The 19,596-nt window shown below is 35.5% G+C and overlaps 1 long non-coding RNA gene across 1 annotated transcript; it reads left to right on the plus strand.

Moving 5' to 3' along the window:
- The first annotated feature begins 794 nt into the window (after positions 1–794).
- On the plus strand, positions 795–17,509 carry LOC114142629 (uncharacterized). Its single transcript, XR_003595083.1, has 3 exons — positions 795–915; positions 1,013–1,115; positions 17,204–17,509. It is a non-coding gene; the product is annotated as an uncharacterized LOC114142629 (long non-coding RNA).
- The last annotated feature ends 2,087 nt before the right edge of the window (positions 17,510–19,596 follow it).

The raw sequence follows: 19,596 nt of genomic DNA on the forward strand, positions 1-19,596 counted from the left end.
TATGGGAATGGAATCATTATTTTAGTTTGAATGTATATTAAGCAAAACTTCCTTGCTTCCATACTTATGAAATAATTAATTAATTATGAAATAAATAATTAATTTATCTTAACTATGTGACTCATATAGAAACTAAATGGTCTAAATTATTTAAAAAACTAAATGAATTTATTCAGTAACACCACTAGACAACCACCACTACATCTCACAGTACTGTCTAGAGCGGAACAAAGCGCAGAGACAGGGATGGATGAGGTATAGCATTGCTGACAGAATTATAAATGATCTTAACTTGTGTGGGATTTTTCTAGTCATCCAAACCAATCAAAAGCCACATTCAGCAAGCTGCAGCCAGAAACACGGACACGTTCTTGAATCAAGATGCAGATATGTGTGAAAATTGTCAGGCAGAGGGCAAGGAAAGTTAAATCAAACCTAACTGATAGCAATTAAACTTTTCTTCCTAGTGAGCAACATCCTGCAAGCAGAGCTCCACATAAATATGCAACAGTTCTTTCTGCTAACTTCTGCCATCTACATATTTGTCTTCTTGAGATCAGTTTCTTCCTGAGAATTCTAAACAGTACACACAGCAACCCACTGTGTGTACTACAACCAAAAGAAAACATTTTACCAGCACAGCAAGGTACAGACTTCCTCGCTTTGCTACCCCACTCTTTCTTTCGTACCTATCTTGGCTACCCCAATAAAAATATTTTGACTATTTCACTGGTCTTGCGGGAAGGATGAAAACTTTTTAAGGAAATTACAGAATTCATGTGAGGAACTCGTAGAAACAACAAAAAATAAAGAGTTTAAAAAATGCTGTCCAGAGCATTCAAAGTTTTGAATGTCACTACAATTCGTCTTCCTTGCATACTTTCCAACCAATCCTTGGATTTTCAGCACAACAAAGTACATAACAGAAAGAATTAAGTAGAAAGGAAGAACATATGCCTCAGACATCCACCTACAAACATTGACAAAATAATTTCTCTCTCTTCCCAAATAGCACACAGGAGCCTCAGGGCCTTGGTGTGACCCAGCACAAAACAGGACAGGACCCACTGCAAAAGGAAACCTTTGTTGGCACATGGAAACCATTGTTGCCTTAGGTCAGTATAGTCCTCAATTGTTCAATATCTGATGTTTTTCATGTCTGTTGCATTGGCTGTCACATAATGCAGAAAATCTGTCGGAGGAAAAGTACAAAATCTCCTTTCTGACAGTAAGCAGGTTCCATTTCTTGCCTTTTACAATTGTCACAGCATGTACCAGTTATGTTTCCCTCATATTGACATTTTAAATCTAATAGTAGTGACAGCTTGACCTTCTGTGCCTTCTTACCTAAGTGAGAATGACAAGCTAGAATAGTACTGAAAATGTCACTTCTGTCACTCCTGGGCTCTATTCACTCACACTGGCTTAGATACAAAACTTAACAAACATAAAGGTGATATTCATCATCTAACATAAGAAATGTGTTTGTTCTACAGTGTACATGTACAATCAGTACACAACACACCCAAAGCTCTGGCAAATAACACTGTGCATTAAAACTGTGCCGATGTTTCCCCGATATGACCTCTCGGATGTTGGAAGATGTTTAAAACATTATAATCTTTAACCCATTAACAAAAAAGCTCAGTCTTGGCAGACTTTATAATCAACAAACATTCCTTCAGCATTGACGAAGGGAACATAAAAGGAGTCTGGTGTAAAGCAAAGAGCTGTTTCTTTCCCTCAGGTAGCATCAACTTTCCTGGCTGATGAAGCAGAGAAAGAATATCTTTTTGTTACGGAGTTGATTTAATCTTTAAAAGTGCCGATAGAAACATAACACACATGTTAAAAACAAAGAATATTCCCCTGTGGAGTATCTAGTTGAGTTGGAGCCACAGACGTGCTTCCTGAAACCTCATCGATAGCCAGGATATGATTGCAGCAGAGTGAACAGGAATCAACTGCAGGTTACTACAGAAGGTTCTGCTATTTCCCCAAACGCATATGATCTCTGAGAGTCTGACTTCAAAAGTCAATGAAACGCTCCACCTATTCCTTTACCTCACGTTTGCATGTCTAATTAAGTAAGCCAAGAAGGCTGGGGCCTGACTCCTGAAGAAAGATTAAGAAAGCAGACAAAAGTACTCCTTTTCTGAGGGAGAAATCTTACTCTTGCTGAATCCACCTACTTTGCCTTGCTCTGATATCTGATATCAAGAGACACACAATACCGTTCAGTGTTGATGAGGTAACATATTGAGAATGAGAGACCAAGGTCGGTTAAGGGCTTTGTCATTGATCCAGAGAAGTGATTGTGTCCTGATTAAAAAACTGTCAAATGAAGTACTATAATTATCTTCTCACAGAAGGAAGGAGATGTCTAAATTATAATCATTGTTGCAGACATAATTGTAATCTCAAATGTTTTTTATTAACAAGTGCCAAAGCAATTCTTAATCTTATCTTATTATTATTTCTCTATTAAGCAAACACTCTAACCTTTCCAGGGTTACCTTGTCTTTTATGTACTGGGTCCTGACGAGGTTGTTTGGACCCTAAGCTGTTAGGTCAGTTTAGGCCATCGCAACACCAATTACATCTCTTTAACATTTTGCAACAAAAAACAATTATTCAGTGGGAATTCAGCACAACTCTTCTTTTGCTGTGCAGTGAAGATGAGGTTATTTTTTTTTGTTTGCTTGGTAGTAATGTAAAGTGTACAAAATTTCAGCACATGTCCTGCACGTGTAATATGTTTACAAGCAACAAGAAAAATTTGTAAGTGTTTGCTGAGTTTTGCCTGTTGATCTGGTGACCGATAAGCAGCCGATAACTTCACTTATGCCTCAGAACAATTCTCAGCATTGGCATCACATTCAGCCAACTTAAGGAGTAAACACGATTGTGTAGGTTTCCTCATAATTAGCAAGTATCAAATATGATTTTTTGTCTTAACAGCATCTGAGCAGACTCTGTGGAGGTAAAATGCATCTTTAAAATGCAGAAAGACATATTAAAAAGGAAGAAATGGCAACTGTAGTCCAGGACAACAGTCTGTCATCATAATATGTAACATTCTCATTTGGCTTATGTCTTATTCTCATTTTTTGAGCCAAATTAGCAGTAACAACATAGGGAAATTATGAAAACTGTCTGGAGGAAAGGGGGAAACTAACCATATAACCACAAGGACATCTAAATATCTGCAAGTAAACACATGGCTGTGTCATTTTTTCCCCTCAGTCCTTGTGAGTGCAGACCTCACAGATTTGCAGATGCTCAAGACAAACCACCCCTTTTCCTTGTCTGCTCTCAAGTGGGACACATAAAATAGCCAGCAGAACTAGTGGTCAATATTTCTCTCATAAATCTTTTGGTCTCTTAATAGAGACAAAACGCACCTGAGCATCTGGGTCGAAAACCATTGAAGGGGCTGAAAATTTGTTTCACTTTACCCTTGGGATGCTCTCCTGGCTGGAGGATCAATTTGTTGTCCAGGTAAATGATCCTTCTCTTTTTCCCTGTGTTCCACTGCAGTATTGTGAATTGTTATAGTTTTGCACTCGTGACATATACTGTAAATTACTGAAAGGATACGAGATTGTTCTACAGTTCGGTGGAGTGGAACCATACTTCCTTGCTAGGCTGCCAGTTGTGTTTGAATCTGGTCTATTATTCTTCAAAAATGGAGAGTGATCTCTTTTTTTTTTACCAAGTGTTAAGTATTATATTCACTTTCAGACAACATAAAGGAAAGCAGATTATGGATGATATGTAGCAAATGTCCAGAGCAAAAATATACCTAGTTGGATGAAGTGCAAAGTGGATATGACAATGGATACGTTAAATCCTGGAAAGAACAAAAAACATTTAGCATAGCAGATGACAAAAAAGAGAAGATAAACCAGCTATGGTAATAACAAGCAAAGCCGAGATATTAGAATTAGTTAAGACATAATAGAATTAGATAATAGAAAACAACACAAAGAAACCAATAAGGAAGAAGCAGAGCAGAGCCACAGATAACAAAATAAAACACAACAATGAGCAAAGATGCTTCCACAACTAACACACAGCCAATGTAGCATAAAATTATACATTTCTAAAATTAGAAAAACAATTAGATGGACAAATTCTTGCACCTCCTAATGGTTTTCTAAAAACTGGACTTCTTTTTTCATCAATCAGGTTCTTGCTTCCAGTTGACAGATTAGTTTTAAAAAACAATCTGTCTAACTACTATAAATTTTCAATCAAGTGGATGATCAAAACTTTAGCTAGTCATAGCCAAAGTTTCTTTAGGTGAAAATGTGTATTATCATCAAAAATTATTTAACTGCCATTAAAGCTTTAAAAAAAATGGAATTAAAGGATTCAAACTCTTACTGAGTATTTACGCTAGAGTCAGTCAGTGCAACTCCCATTAATGTGCAAGGTAACTTCCACACGGACTTTAACACGGACACATGCAAACTTCACTGAGAAAGACCTGAGGCTGGGATTCAAACCCAGGCAGTACCTTCTTACTGCAAGGCTACAGTGCTACCAACTGTGTAGCTCAACTGATACACAAAAAAGGCTTTTATGTGAAATTTGAGTGCTTTATGACTGCTTATCTCTCTAATTCATGAAAATAGCACATAAACTTCCCTTCAAAGAGCAGGAATATCTTGGAAGTTAATATGAAGAAAACAGTGGGTGGTTATTAATCTGGATTAAATGTCAATCATAACTAAACGCCAAAAGGTGATAATGTTACCAACCATTAAACATTCACAATTAGAAAATATTTAAAATTATTACATTTGCTGTAAACTTCAAATTCCCCTTCGACAGTTTAATTTTAATATATAATTTTGAGCTTCATGTAGCTTGAACAAAATTCATTCGTGTGATTTATTTCAAAAGAAAAGCAGGGCCTGATGAGGGCTTTTGAATGTGACATTCAAGGCATGGTTGACTGTTTTTAAAGAGGCTATATAACAGCTCTCATATAACCTTCTTTTTACTGTATTGCCATGGTGACTGCTGAGGCAAGCAGTTAATTTCATTAGAACAGCTATGGATGATGACAGTTTTTCAGATGTCCTTGAAAAACAGAAAGAGTAGCCTTGGAAGTGCCCAATTCCGCTAAAAAAAAAATCTGATGTTTTTGTCTAGATTTAATCCTATTTTTTCTGCCAGAAATCCTTTACAGACGTTTTCTAGCCTGATTTAATACAAAACAGAAATATGTAGGAGAATGCTAAACAAGAAAGCAAAGTAGACTTAGATACTCTTAACGGTGAATCTGGAGTTAGTTATCTAAAGGTCTGAAATTTAGAACAGGAACAAATTATTCATCATTTAGCATTTAATAGTGTATAGAAATTTTCACTGAACAAGAAATGTTGCAATATATTTTTCACATTCCCCATAAATTCTTTCAGCGTTTCACAAACCTCGTCCTCAAACACACCCTCTTGCATATTTTAAATGTTTCTCCACTCCGGAAAATGTCATTAAAACATAGGGTACCTGCACAGTTTGTAATCAAGTTCTGTTAAGGCCAGTTAATTATCAAATTGAATCAAGTGTGTTGAATCAGAGAAACATAAAAAATGTTTATGGTCAGTGTGCCCTGAGGTCTCAGCTTCACTGCACTGCAAGACTGCAAATTTTGAGGCATAGAAGAAGTATATCTTTCTACCTGGGACCTGCACTGAATACATATCTATATATGCATCTCTACATGCAACATGCAGTAGATACATTGTATTGGTTTACTTTTAGTAGTAGTTTACAATAAAAATTTTAAGATCTAGTAGATATTGAAATATATATATATATATGCATATATATATTGTTAATAAAACAATACAAAATAAGTTAATTAAAAAAATTTCTCTACTTTACATCCCAAATTATGTCGGGATGCTCCTGTCAGAGATTTTAGTGGAGATACTGACAGCAACACATATACTGTAACTATCAGTTCCACAGACGTTTAGTTATGTAAATACCACAGTGACTGTTTGGTTAAAGATTTTTGGAAAAAATAACACAATTTCAGTATGAAAAAAACATTTAATTTACATCCTAAATTTCAATTTATAAGACAGAATTTGCCTGATTTACACTGAAGGATAATTGTAAAATAATAAAATATCAAACATTTACTAACCTGTGAGGAAGTTGTGTTGGGAGTCTTTTGATGTAGGAGGATACCACGAAGATAACCAAGATATCTTCACTTCTCAGCAAGAAATGTTGCTTTTGTACAAATTACATTTAGGCATATTTTGGAAAATAACAGCCTGAACCCAGGCAGAATTTTAAGTTGTCTTGACAATCTCTGCCTTGTGGGCCAATAAACCGCTGCCTTCTCCTTTAAAGTTGATTGACGGAGCCAAAATAAATTCCCTTTGGAGAGCTTAGGATAACTACATGAATATGGCTTCAGCATAATTGTATTTCTGTTATTTCGGATATACTAATAAACAACTAACCACCTTCATAAACATCGACTCTTGGACATATTTGTCATAGAGGAGATCAAAGGGTAAAGAACACATTTATGCATTTTATTTATACATGGAATTAATATTCTATTTCAAGTGAGTGTTTTCTTTATTTACTTTAATTAACTAGTTTGCTTCATCAATACGCCCTGTCTCAATACTGCTAATTTCATTTACCGAGACCATATGGTTTAATTAAAAGTAGACAACCTTTATTGCTGCTTATGTCAAATAAGTGCATCTCATTTAATATTTCCTAATACATGTGTTTTGTATTACACGTAAACAGCTTTGAGACAGGAAAATTGAGTGTTTTGCACAGTTCAATTTTGTAACATTTTCCTGATGAAAGTAAGAGTAATGACTAACTAACCTAAGGCAATTATAGAAAAACTATCCATGTCCTGTGTTTGGATATAAAGCCCTTCCTCCTGCTTTGGAACAGCATTCTTGCATCTGCTGTAGTCAGACACTGCAGAAGTGATTAGCGCAAGTTTCATTTGTAAATATTAATTCTGAAACTGTGATTAAAGCAAACACTAAAACGTAGGAACAAAAATGTTTACTGTTTATTGCCAATTCCCCACTTGCACCACCATGGTGGAATACACTTGGCAGCTGAACTCTTGGTGAACTGGAAGATTTTGGTGTACAGGATAACACCAAATGTGACAGACTCCCCGGGCAGTTCACTAGTCTGAGATACGTTTCATATGATTCTGACTGCCTGGGATGTCTTTGCACTGTTGAGACACATAAGACAGTAAAAAGACATTTAGCAAAGTAGAGCATGTTGTTTTAAAAAAAATCCCAATAGGGTTCTCAAACCAACACAGGGACTTTTGGATGCTTATAGGAAGGGATTGCTGCAAAACCAAAAAAAACGGATTAAATTGGCTTAGATAACCAATTTGTTTCTAGTTAGTCAGCTGAGGTGGATTATATGATCACTAGACTCTGTTACTAAATTACAATTTCTCAAATTTTTTGAATTACATGAACTTGATTGAATCAATTATGTTTTTTTTTATGTAACTGGATGTGAATTGGATCTGTTTGAAAGTAGAAAATGCCTTGCAACATGGCTTGTTGTTAACTGGTATTTAATGAATAAGAAATTTAACAGAATTCAAACTGAATCAAATACAAAGACAACCAACATGTACGTTTTGGACTGCACCTACTTGAGTTGCAGTTATTTGCTTCTGACCTAATTCTAGAAATTAATAAAGAGATGATAACATCAGAGGACAGAAGGGAAAGAAGAAGAGACTAATGTGAAGGACTTTTATGATTGAAGTGTCAGGTGTATGCTAAAATGAGAACTGTGTTATTGAAGTACTTCTGTGATTCTGGAGAAGCGTGACTCATCTCAGGGAATGCAAAAGTTGCAACAAGTCATGTGGTGATCAAGGATTTTGGAGAAAAAAAAAAGAAATTTGTATGTAGAGGTGTTATAATATTCTGTAGTCAGTTGTGTGCTAATTTTCTGTTTGAATTTGAAAAACAATCCAAACCCCAAATTGCTTCTCATATCGGTGTCCAGCCAGAAGTCATGATGAGGAACAAGAGTAGGATATGAAGAGAGATACTGCATGGGTGCTTTGCTGCCCCCTCTGCCCTGAATTTTGGCAGACCATGAAAGGCTAGCAGATAAGGCCTCACACATGCTTCATGTTTGGTGAACTGACAGTGAGCTGGTGAGAAACAGATGCTATAGCCTGGTGGGAGGAGCAGACATCGCTCTTTCCATCTCCTGTCATACCCTATTTTCCACAGCAGGATTCTGATTTACACTAGACTAGCAGCATGTAATTTGTATGACTAATGTACATGCCTTTCCTTCTGATCACCACCCACTATCTGTGAACTAAAAAAATACTGCACAAAAAGAAAAAAAATATTAACTTGATACTTTTGACAAAAGGTATCAAGCTAAAGTCACACATAGACCACAGTAGGAGAAAATGTTTGTGGAGCAGCACCTCTGCCATTAAAATTAATGGCTTTAATTACTTGCTTTTGATTGCAAATGTTTGGCACCATCTATTTTGCAACACTTGCTAAAATTAACCGCTGTAGGTTGTTGCAAGTTTACTTTTATCACATTTCACTTTCTTTTTTTTTGAAAGTTTTCCAAGTTGATATTTTCACAATATATATAATATACAGCTGACATAAAATGTTTAAATACACTCAATAAAAAACACACACACTGTCAGATTTAACCTTTTTTTATGTAAGGGCAGTTAGACTTGCAAAAAAGAATTTCTAATCTGTAAATACCAGAATGAAAAAGTTTTTTTAGACAGATTAAGAAGTAAACACACATTTCTCTAGCATTTGGTAGAATTGCCTTTTAAACATTGTGACTTACTTAACCTTATTTAATCCTTACCTCAAATAAGAGGTAAGAACTGAGGTAAAGGGGAAAATATGTCATGCAACCTAAAATCATGAGTCATCATCGTGTTGGGGGTTAAAATGCCGTTATTAATATAAAATGGGCTTGTATAATACCATAACCTTCTGGTTTTATTCCATCATAGACAATTTATTATTATTTTTTACATATTTATTATAATGTGTTCATACTATTCTGCACTCTTTTTCCAATCTTTCAGCATTGCCATTTCAACCTCGTCAAGTCCAGTACTAATAAACACATTTCATAATGTCTCACATCTTGTTACTTTTTGTGACTCATAAAGTCTGATAAGAAATAACAAATGATACCGTTTTATTTAACATGTTTTGGATTTATAGAACCATTAAGTTAATTTCAGCTTTGCAAACTCAAAAGTCTGTGATGGAGCCAAGCCCCATAAGGGCTGTTGTCTCACAGTGGAGCTGAGGAAAATTGATTAGCTGCAGAGGAAATGTCAGGAGATGAACTGGACGATGACTGGCAAAAATGTCCTTGACATCATTATGATCCGGGTATTATTTACTACAAAGTAGTCCTGCAACCTATTTAAATCAGGAAACTAATTTGGGGCAGCATGGGTTTTACAACCCTGTCATTGTTTTGGTTTAGCCAGCAGTTATTGCCGTCTCTGTGACACTTAATTACTGCCTAATTACTGGTCTGGATTAATTGGCCATCTTGTTAACTGTAACCTCTAAATATTATGATAAAGCTGCAGAGCAATTAAAAGGAGATGGGTTAAAAGCTGTGGAGCTAACAAAATAGAAGATAAAGTGCAGCAAATCCTCCATGGACAGGGAAATGAAGTTTATTAAGTTAGAAATGTAAAAGTATCTTTTTAGGTGCTATTTTGACAGAAGGACAAGCTTAATCAAGAAATGAATAAATGAATGAAAAAAATACATAGCTGACCCTACAACGTACCCAATGCCACACCATTTTGAAATTTAAGGGATTGTATTACACTTGTAGTAATGCAACCATATTACCAAAAGTAATACACTTGTAACTTCAATAAAATCAGAACACATAGTAGTAGTGCTAGCATCACTGAAGGGCTTATTTTTATCATAATCCCTTGCAAAGGTGGCTCGTGAAGTCCAAACAGATGTATATTTACTGTAGTTATGTCTTCCCACTAGAAGCAAATCACACCGCAGTCCTTTTGAAAGCGAATCGAGACTGCCTCAAAGAGTGGGTCAAGGTCTAGTAGTATAGTCCACACCAGAGTTCGATTCAGTGTATTCAGAGGATCAAATATGTCAGGTGTGAATACACCCTTAGTGTTCAGTGCTTTTGTTTTGCCAGCACCTTCAGCTTTTCTTTCAGCAGCTTCATCTCTGACTAATATCTGCTGCTCCAGTTTCAGTTTATTAGTATTCTGTGGAGAATGCATATGTACATTACCATGTTGGGGGAAAAAAAACATATTACTTTAAAACCAACCCCATAGTCATATTAATCTAGGTTAATCATTTGCATCTAACATGGACACATCCATCAGCCCATTTTCCAATCCTGTTTTTCTTGTTTGCGGCTCGAGGGTGTGGTGAGAGGCTGGGTACAGACTGTTCTCCCACAGTAAGCAACGGATATATGGGATGTACATCACCATATAGTCCTAATCTGGGACCAAAGATTCAGATTTCATCACTGAAACTGTGATGAATCCGGAGTGAAGCTATGTTTTTTTTAATTTTTTAGTTATCATTTTCACAAACAGTTTTATAAAATTGTTATTTTTTTAGATATGCAACCATAATTTGTAAGAACTGTGAAAGAAGATCTTTATCATGCATTGACCTTTTTTTTTGCTTTCAAAGCTCAGGGGAGGATTTGAACCCCATGTTTTTGCCAATACTTACTTGTGACCTAAATCTTAGAAGATTGAAGTTGATTAATTCCAATATAAAGATGAACTATGTGTTTTTATTTATTTATTTTTGTCTTTTGGAGGAGACAATAAATGTATACATTAAGTATTATACAGACATAATTACAATTTATAAAAGTAAAATAAAAGGCATGTGTTTACATTTTACTGTTATAGATTTAGGAGGCTTTAAATGCAGCTGCTGAAGGTCAGATTTCTGGGCTGGATTTGGATAACAAGGGGCACTCGGTTAGTAAATCAGGTCAATGGACCTGATCCAATATAATCCACTCTAATCTCACAGAGTACTCATAGTGGGAGATTACTTTAGTGATTTACTTTAATTGCAATGTTTAAATCCTGATTTGAATGTGTATGATTTATAACAGTGACATGGATGAATTCAAGATCAAAATTGTACATTTTGTTTCTGTGAGTCTAATCAGTTCACACCTTATAAGTTGTATTGTATAACATGATATATTTTTTGGTTGTTTTGTTGTGAAAAGTTAAATGTATCAACAATTTTCATAGCAAAATTATTCAGGTAATAGACTTTACCAGCTATGACATTGTACTATTTGATATCATTGCTGAAAGAACACAAAGAAGGATTATAACAAATGCAACCTCTGGCTGGTTGCAGTTCTGTGAGGATGAAACAAAAATAAACCAATAATCCCAAACAGAACATCCATTCTTTTGAGCAACAAAATACTTTAATAAGATTGAAGACTACCAGAAATCACTGAAATCTGTGCACAGCCGAGAGTTCTCAGTAAAACAACAAAGGCTTGGCTGTAGAAGAACGAGGTGGCCTCTAAAATGGTAATATTTGTTACATGTGTTGTTATGATACGTAAATGTGATTTTTGACCAACTAGAAGCATAAATTATTCATTTTCAAACTCTTAGGAAGCTAGGTATAATTCAGCTCAGGATATTTCTCATTTGCGTTTCACAGTCTACAGTTCAGGTTGTAAATCTCATAAGATTTTATGATTTTTGTCAAGTAACTCTCTATCGCCAGAGGAAAAGTAAAAGTGAAATCAGAAAAGAAAAGCATTTGCTGAAAAAATTGCCTCTCAAAATTATTCTTCAGCTTCTTGTCTTCTGCCTATGCAGGTTCAGTAGGGGCATAACAAATCCAGAAGGAAAACCATCTCTTTCCACCATGGTTTGATTATATTCCAGATATATTCCAGAGACTTATCTTAGTGGGATGCAAGTGGTAAACATACAAAGGGAAGCACCGAAGAGGCCTCATGATTAGATGACCAAACCAACTTAACTGACCCCTGTTGATGCAGAGGAGCGGTGGCTCTGCTCTGAGCCACGAAGAATGTAGCTCCTAACACTCTTTTTGATTGTCACTGATTTTTTTAGCAAGAGATGTTTGATTGTGAAGCATATTTTCCATCTTCTATCAAAATTCTAAGATTTAGTTAAAAAGAACATTTTCAGATACTAAAGAGATTTCTTTAAACAAATGATTATTTTTCTTGTCAAAAGCCCAATGATGTCCCTTTAACATGTAGGCTAACTCAATATCATTTTATCAATTCTTTTTAACCAACCGAGTAATTTTTAATTTCTCTGTCAGTATATTTATTTGGTACTTAAAAAAAGAATTGTTAGTTGGTAGAGGAAGAAAAATAGAATTTCTCCTCAACAGTTAAGTGTCGAGCTCTTTTTCTCTTGTCCAAAAGAGAAAGTGTGAACATAAAACATAAGTGCATTTTATTAGTAAGTTCAGTTGAAAAGAAACAATCATTCCACTGTTCCCACGTTGTAAAGTTTAGCAAAGCATGTTCAATGTATTGTATCCATTTGTGGTAGCTTAAAAAGTACATCACTGCACATATGTTAGATATAATAATGCAATTATCTGACAGTGGTTGAACAGCAGAGGAATTTTTCTGTTCAGACTGGGGGCATAGTTGCTATAAGTGACAATCTGCATATGCGTTAAGCCTATAATTGCTTTACTGTTCAGATGGGAATGCACTTGTACGATGAAAGCAATTGGTGGCAAGACGCTTCCGAACAGGAGATATTTCATCAATCTTTGAGAGCAATTCAGTGCCACAGGTCTTCTAATACCTAAATTCATTGCCGGAATGGGAATGATGTGATGCTCAGGGCATGCATCTGAATTATTGAGCTTTACTGCTGATTTTTACCCTTCAGTTTGGTTCAGCAGACTCAGACTAAAAAGAGGAAAATTAAATTTTTCTGGCCCACTTTTTAGAATGACATTTTACCAACTATATTTTACTGAGAAAGTAAGGTGACTCGCTGATTTTAACAACAGTGTTCTGGTGATTTCGTCTTTAATTATGTTGCCCTTTAGAGCATGTTTGGAAAAAAATTGTGCGGTGTGCATTCAAGCCCCTTTCCTCAGACACTGCTAATAAGATCCAGTGCCACCAATTGCCTTGAAGTCATCTAATTACTACACTGTCCATCTGTCTGTAATTTAACTTCAGAATGAATTCAACTGTTTTGTGAGGGCTTCAGAGGCTTGTTAGAGAACAAACAGCTTCGAAAAAAAGAAATACACCAGAGAGCTAAGGAATAAAGTTGTGGAGAAGTTTAAATCAGGGTTATGTTATATTAAAATATTTCAATTGTAATATGATAATATTCAAGCAATCATCTGAAGATTGAAAGAGTAGGGCAGTACCTAGACGTGGTTGTCCAAATGTGGCTCATAATGGATTAAAAATGGCAAAAAATAAAACAAGGAAAAAAAAAAAACAGAAATACTTTTGAATATAAAAGTAAGCAAGCAATACTGTATTCATATTTTTTTTCTCATGACAAAGTTGAATTTCTGCAACATAAAGGCATCAACAAGAAATATTAAGAGCTGACTCTTTTTTGGTCTGTTGTTTACCAGGATAGGAAATTCACCTTCTTTTTCATCAATATAGAATTCCCAAACTATGTTTTTTTCAACTTTGGTTTAAAATCCCACACAATTACATTACATTTCTTCCACAATAAAATGTGAAAGGTCAGGTGAAGTGAATGAATGGATTTTTGCAAGACTTTATGGATGTCCATTTTTGTTTTTTCATTTGTTTTTCTAGTGTTGACTATTTTACAGCTCCACCATTTTTTACCACAAGAAAAAGTCCTTCTAGTTGATATTGATTAGACAAGTCAGTGTTCACTCACCTTTTAATATAAAGCTTTCTCTGCAGCAAGTGAGGCTGCAGAGGCTGACTGTTTCCCCATCTGTCCCACAGTAGCCTCTTTCTGTAGTGCTTGGAGTGCTCTCCATGAGCCATATGCAGTCTGTGTGATTGTACGTGTGATGTCTTTGACTAAATCCCTGTTGCTAGTGCTAGGTTCAGTGGAACATCTAGTCTTTATGCTGTGCAGCTCCATCTGTGCAGTTTTTCTGATATGGATGCTTTCAATAGCTTTTCAAGTTAGATTGTTATGTCGACTGATCTGCTTATTGCTCCAACTTCAGAGAATAAGATTAAAGATTATATTCTTTCTACCTAATGTACCATGCTTTGTTTGTCTTATTGCAATTATTTAAATCAAACAGGGCTTTTAATGGACAACAAGCACAGTGATCAGTTTTAATGACTGGTACTCGGCCTGTTGAGTAATTCTCATGAGGGAAATGCATATTGTAGACCTGTTTGATTTATTTGGTTCTGTGTTGTGTTTTATTACTTTGCAGTTGCCAGACAATCATTGATTGTGGGTCTGCTATAAAAGAGTGTAGCTGTCAGCACCATAGCTGTGATCTGAGCTCTCCCTTGACACTTCAGCTCGCTCTGTTTCCTCCTCACAGGCCTTCTTTCATTCTTGCAGGAAGTATGTTTGTTCAATTCGTATTGTCGTCACTCTATTACATTACACTGGTAGTAAATGTGTTCTCTCTTTGAGGTAAATATTGATTAGAGCCAGACAAACATTACACTCCCTTCTCTGTACTGCCTGTCTACCATGTATTTTGTTAATGTCTCTAATTGTCTTTGTTTAACCTGATGTTTTAGCCATTCCAATACATAGCTCATTTTTGTGTGTGCTATGTTTAGTTCTGCAAACCCAAGTTTAACTTGGCACTATTTTGTGTGAATGTGTGGGTGTGTGTTGTGTCATTTCAGGTTTATGTTTCTTTGGTTCTTGTTCAATGACCGTTCTCAGAGCAAACTTCATTTGTAAAACTACATACAAAAAAGAACATAGCCTGTTTCCTCACCAAATGACATTAAATCACACTAAACATTATCTGCCCAAGGTCAACAGGATGAGAGAAAAATAATAATAATTGCTAAAGATAATGTGACATTATTTTTTAGAGAATTTATTTTTAGAGAAATTTGTATTACCTTTTCAATTAAAAATCACAAGCATTTCATTAGTATTTGGTAGAGTTGCATTTTAACTGTTTAGCTTGAATTGGGACAAACATTTTGGATATTCTTCCACAAACTTCTCCAGGTAGTTTTCTGGAAATCAGGCTAATTTCTGGTGAAAGAACTAATATTACCTCGCTCATTTTTAGCTTTGTCCATAAATGTTCTATAGGGATAATAGCAGAGCTTTGTCATAGTCACTTCAAAACACTGGCATTTCCACAATGTAACTAGTTTTGTGGTATGTTTAGGGTAATTGTATATTTGAAACACCCATTTTTGCCCAAACAAATGGGTCAAATTCTTTATATTGTACTGGTAAAGATCCCATACAGCTAATATTTTTTGTCCACAATCATATCTTCTTTGTTTCATATTTATAAAAATAGATTTTGATGTATACATTTCCAGTGAAGGAAAAATATTAATTTGAACTGATGCTGAGCATGTTCTATCATTGACAGGAAATCCATCAGATTTAGGTAAAAAAAAGGAAACAGAGGACAAATGGGGGGAAGATTGCCGGAAGGGCTGAATATATGTGTTCCATTAAAAGTCAAAATGCACATAAAGTAGATAATTTTGATGTCTGGGTCATTGATCTTCCCCATCACCTAATTTTGGGAAGTTCATCATTCATGACTGTGTTCCTAATTGATTTTATCTCAAAAGATATTAAAAATAAGCATCCATGATTTGATGAATTTGCTTTATTCACAGAGAAAAAATTATAAAAGTTCTTTTGCCAAAAGCCTACATTTAATTAGTTGAACTGAGTTGATGTCTCAGAAGCATGTTTCATTTCTCTTAGGGTGACGGGGGTTACCATTTAAATTCACATTCTAATGTGTCTTCTCCCACCTCAGTGATTTTGCTGTACAGACCACTGTCCCCCTCGGGTGCTCAGGTATGTGTGGAACAAAATGGAGTCCTAATTGAAAATGATCACTGAGAGAAGCAAGAGCCGCAGGGTCCCCTAATGATCAAGGCAGCACATGGATCAGCTGGAGCCTCCACAGCCTCCTGTAAAAGGATTTCAGAGCAGATGACACAAGTTGCACGGTGGAACTGGAGGCTACAGTGTGTGCAAACTGCTACAGGGCGGGAAAAGAGATGAATCACAGGGAATGAGCAGCAAGAATCAACACACTCAAACTTTTCATTTTGAATATTTTGCATATTATGCCCTCTGGTCTCATTATTTTTATTTTGAGGATGAAAAACATGTCGAAAGCAATGCTATATTTCAGTCAAATTAAGAGAATGACAAGGTCACTTCAAAACCATAATTTTCTTTTGTTGGAGTCATTTAGAAGTGGATTTGATGGCTTGCGTTAAATCCTCGTCCTGCTGCATAATGCAAATAGGATTCAGCTCATGGTCAGCAATTGATGGATGGATGGACAGCCTGCTTCAAGATTCTACTGGTGAGTGCAAAATTCACTAACACCTAACAAAAAGTTCCATATTTGTCTTCCCAACCACAGAGTTATTTTTTTTTTTCTGAAAAACTATGGGATCATCAAACTTTTTGGGCAAATGTGAGATAAGCCTTTCTTTCCTTTTTCAGAAGCTGTTGCCTTTGGTTGCCAAAAGTATCCCTTGGATGGTAGTTTTGCTAAGTCTTTATTACTTAATATTGAATCATGAACAGTGGCCTGATAAATGAAGTTCATCTTTTAAAAGCTGCAATTTGTAATCCCTAAGCTCCTCTTTGCTTAAAAAAAAATTATCTGAAATATTTTAGCAAAAATAAAGTCTGTAAGGGAGTAAATGTGTTCACAGCACTAAACTGGCTAAAAAAGTTTTGTTTTGCTAAACAACACTAAATGGAGTTAATGTGTTAACTTAAGTTCGGGAACCACACCTCTAAATTTCCAGGCGGCTATTTATACTCTGCTCATCCACTCATCTCAGTCTGTTACATTTTGTCAACCACACCCTCCTCTACCCTTTACCTCTTTCATTTTATTCTCCTTCATTCATAACCATGTTTTGCTTCTTTGTGCTGCAGGTTTCGTCTCATAGGTCTGGGGGTTCTATGCGGGCTCAGGAAAATAAGGAGATCCGTTTCCCGAAGACCAAACCCCCACACAGAGTCTTCACCTCTCAAGCCCTCCATCATTCTCCCCAGATAACCAAATCAAGATCATTCATCCCTTCAACCATTATCCTTTCATTCCTTCATCCCCTCATCCCTTCATCCTCATCCCTCCATCCCTAATATCTACATCCCTTCATCCTCATCCCTAATCTCTACATCCCTTCATCCCTCATCCCTTCATTAATAAATCTTCAAACATATATCTTTGTGGCGTGGTCCTTGCTAGTGAATTGCTTTGTCAAATGCTCCACTATTATTAATATGTAAGAAAAAAAACCAAAAAAACATTTTATTTCTATGAATCCTGAAGGTTTCTCTGTAATATTTTTTATGCAGTTTGTGCCCTTTGGAAATATTACGCTTGCTGTACTTTTCAAAGGGTACATGGTTCACTTTTGGAAGGAGATGGTACCTTGTACTGATGCCAACACTGAACCATATTTATTGTAGAAACCATGACAGTTTGTCCTTTATATTTCCAGCTTGAAGGACATGAAATGCTCTGACTAAAATGAATTTTTATAGCATATTCAGGATGAACTTTTCAGGTTGTTAAGTTTCAATCTGATGCAGAGACAAGGCACACAATTTCCAAGAAAATGCGCTGCTGGTTGTTTGGTTGTGAAAGGGTACATTGTAGCCTTAAAATAGCCAAATATACAGTTTCAAAATGATTCCTGATTGAACACGATATACATACGCATCAAACAGGACTCCATGTTCCATAAAAACAAAATGTTCATCTTCTTTTATTTTAATAGAAACAAAAAATGACTCATCTCTGGCATACTGGCAGGACTGGCATAACTGGCTGTTATGCCAGTCGAGACATAACAGCTTCTTTGTCTTGAAGTGATTTTCTTTGAAGTGTTGTTTTCTCTGAAAACATAGTAACTATAATACAGGCATATAATTTAGTCCTTTGTCTGCATTGTTCTAAAATTATGTGTCCTATTAAATAACTGAGGGTAAATACACAGTTCTGGAATTGAAGAATAAAAGGACAGTTTTGAAAGAATTCTGTTTCCAGCAGATTACATGCACATTATGTTGGAAACATTTATTACCACAAAAGCAGCACGCCTCCTATGGCCATGTCCAATATTTTTACTTTCTGCTCTCTTTTTGCTTTATGATTTGACCAATAAGCTCAAATAATTTTACCTTAAAATCATATTTGTTGGATCAAATTCAGATCAATGTAATTGTCAAAGTAGACCTTGACACTTTGGATCACAGTGAAAACATACTAAGAGTCAGTCTATTGTCTACTGCTTTCTTTGTTTGTCTGTGTGATGGTCAAACTTCTCAGTTCCTGTTCAGAACAAGAAGGATCACAACTGATCACAACACAGCATTACGTTGTAACGCGAGCCTTTCACCTCTTTTTCTATTTTTTTCAGCACGATTGATTGGATTTGTACAAGGGACATATTTTGTTCTGAATTATTAACAGGGCATATTAATAATTTCTCTTCAACTTTCATGTAAAAGATATTTCATTATCATGTAAAATTCTTTAGATAATTGACAGACTTTGTAAAAAGTCAGTTTTTCTATTAAATTGGATACTTTTTATGGATTCATCATATGAACAGATACTTTTGAAGCTCGATTTGTGATTACAATAAGCAATCAAAAAATGAAGAAACAGAGGTTGGGAAAATTTAAATGGGATTTGAAAAAAAAAGAGCATAATTTTATTATTTTAATTTCAATTAGTGTGCATGAGAGAAAGAAATCCTTGAGAGGCTAGAATCCAGCAGTAGTATACGATGTGTGGATTTGACCATAAAGTAAGAACAAAAAGTCTTAAACGGTGACAAATGTTCTAAGTCTCCTAAAACTTTCATGATGAACATGATGCCATCTGGCTCACTGCCCATTTCAGACTCTATTGCTTCTCTGTGGAAATTGAGACCATTTGGCAAGGCAGAAAGACATCCTTGCTCGTGTCCCCTAACCCATCAGTCTGTTCACACTTTTAGAACAGTGTTGAGTCACTTACTCTGTCTTTGCATCAGCTGCTTGCAGGTTTTCCCAGAGTACATCCTGCTGACAAGCTGAAGCGAACAGACATTTTGCTCGTCGTAGTGCCAAGCCTATCAGAGCGCAAACCTTCACAATTTAAATTTCAAACAAAATCTTTATGAGTAATATATTTTGCCTTCCTCTTTGTTAGAAATACCTCTTTGTTAGTATATATGTATTGTATGGATTTATGAAGTTTATAAGTGTATATGCTTTTTATTCAGATAAAAAGCATATACACTTATAATTTAAGTGTATATGCTTGTATGTGT

The sequence above is a fragment of the Xiphophorus couchianus genome, chromosome 4, assembly GCF_001444195.1.
Source record: "Xiphophorus couchianus chromosome 4, X_couchianus-1.0, whole genome shotgun sequence".
Lineage (NCBI taxonomy): Eukaryota > Metazoa > Chordata > Actinopteri > Cyprinodontiformes > Poeciliidae > Xiphophorus > Xiphophorus couchianus.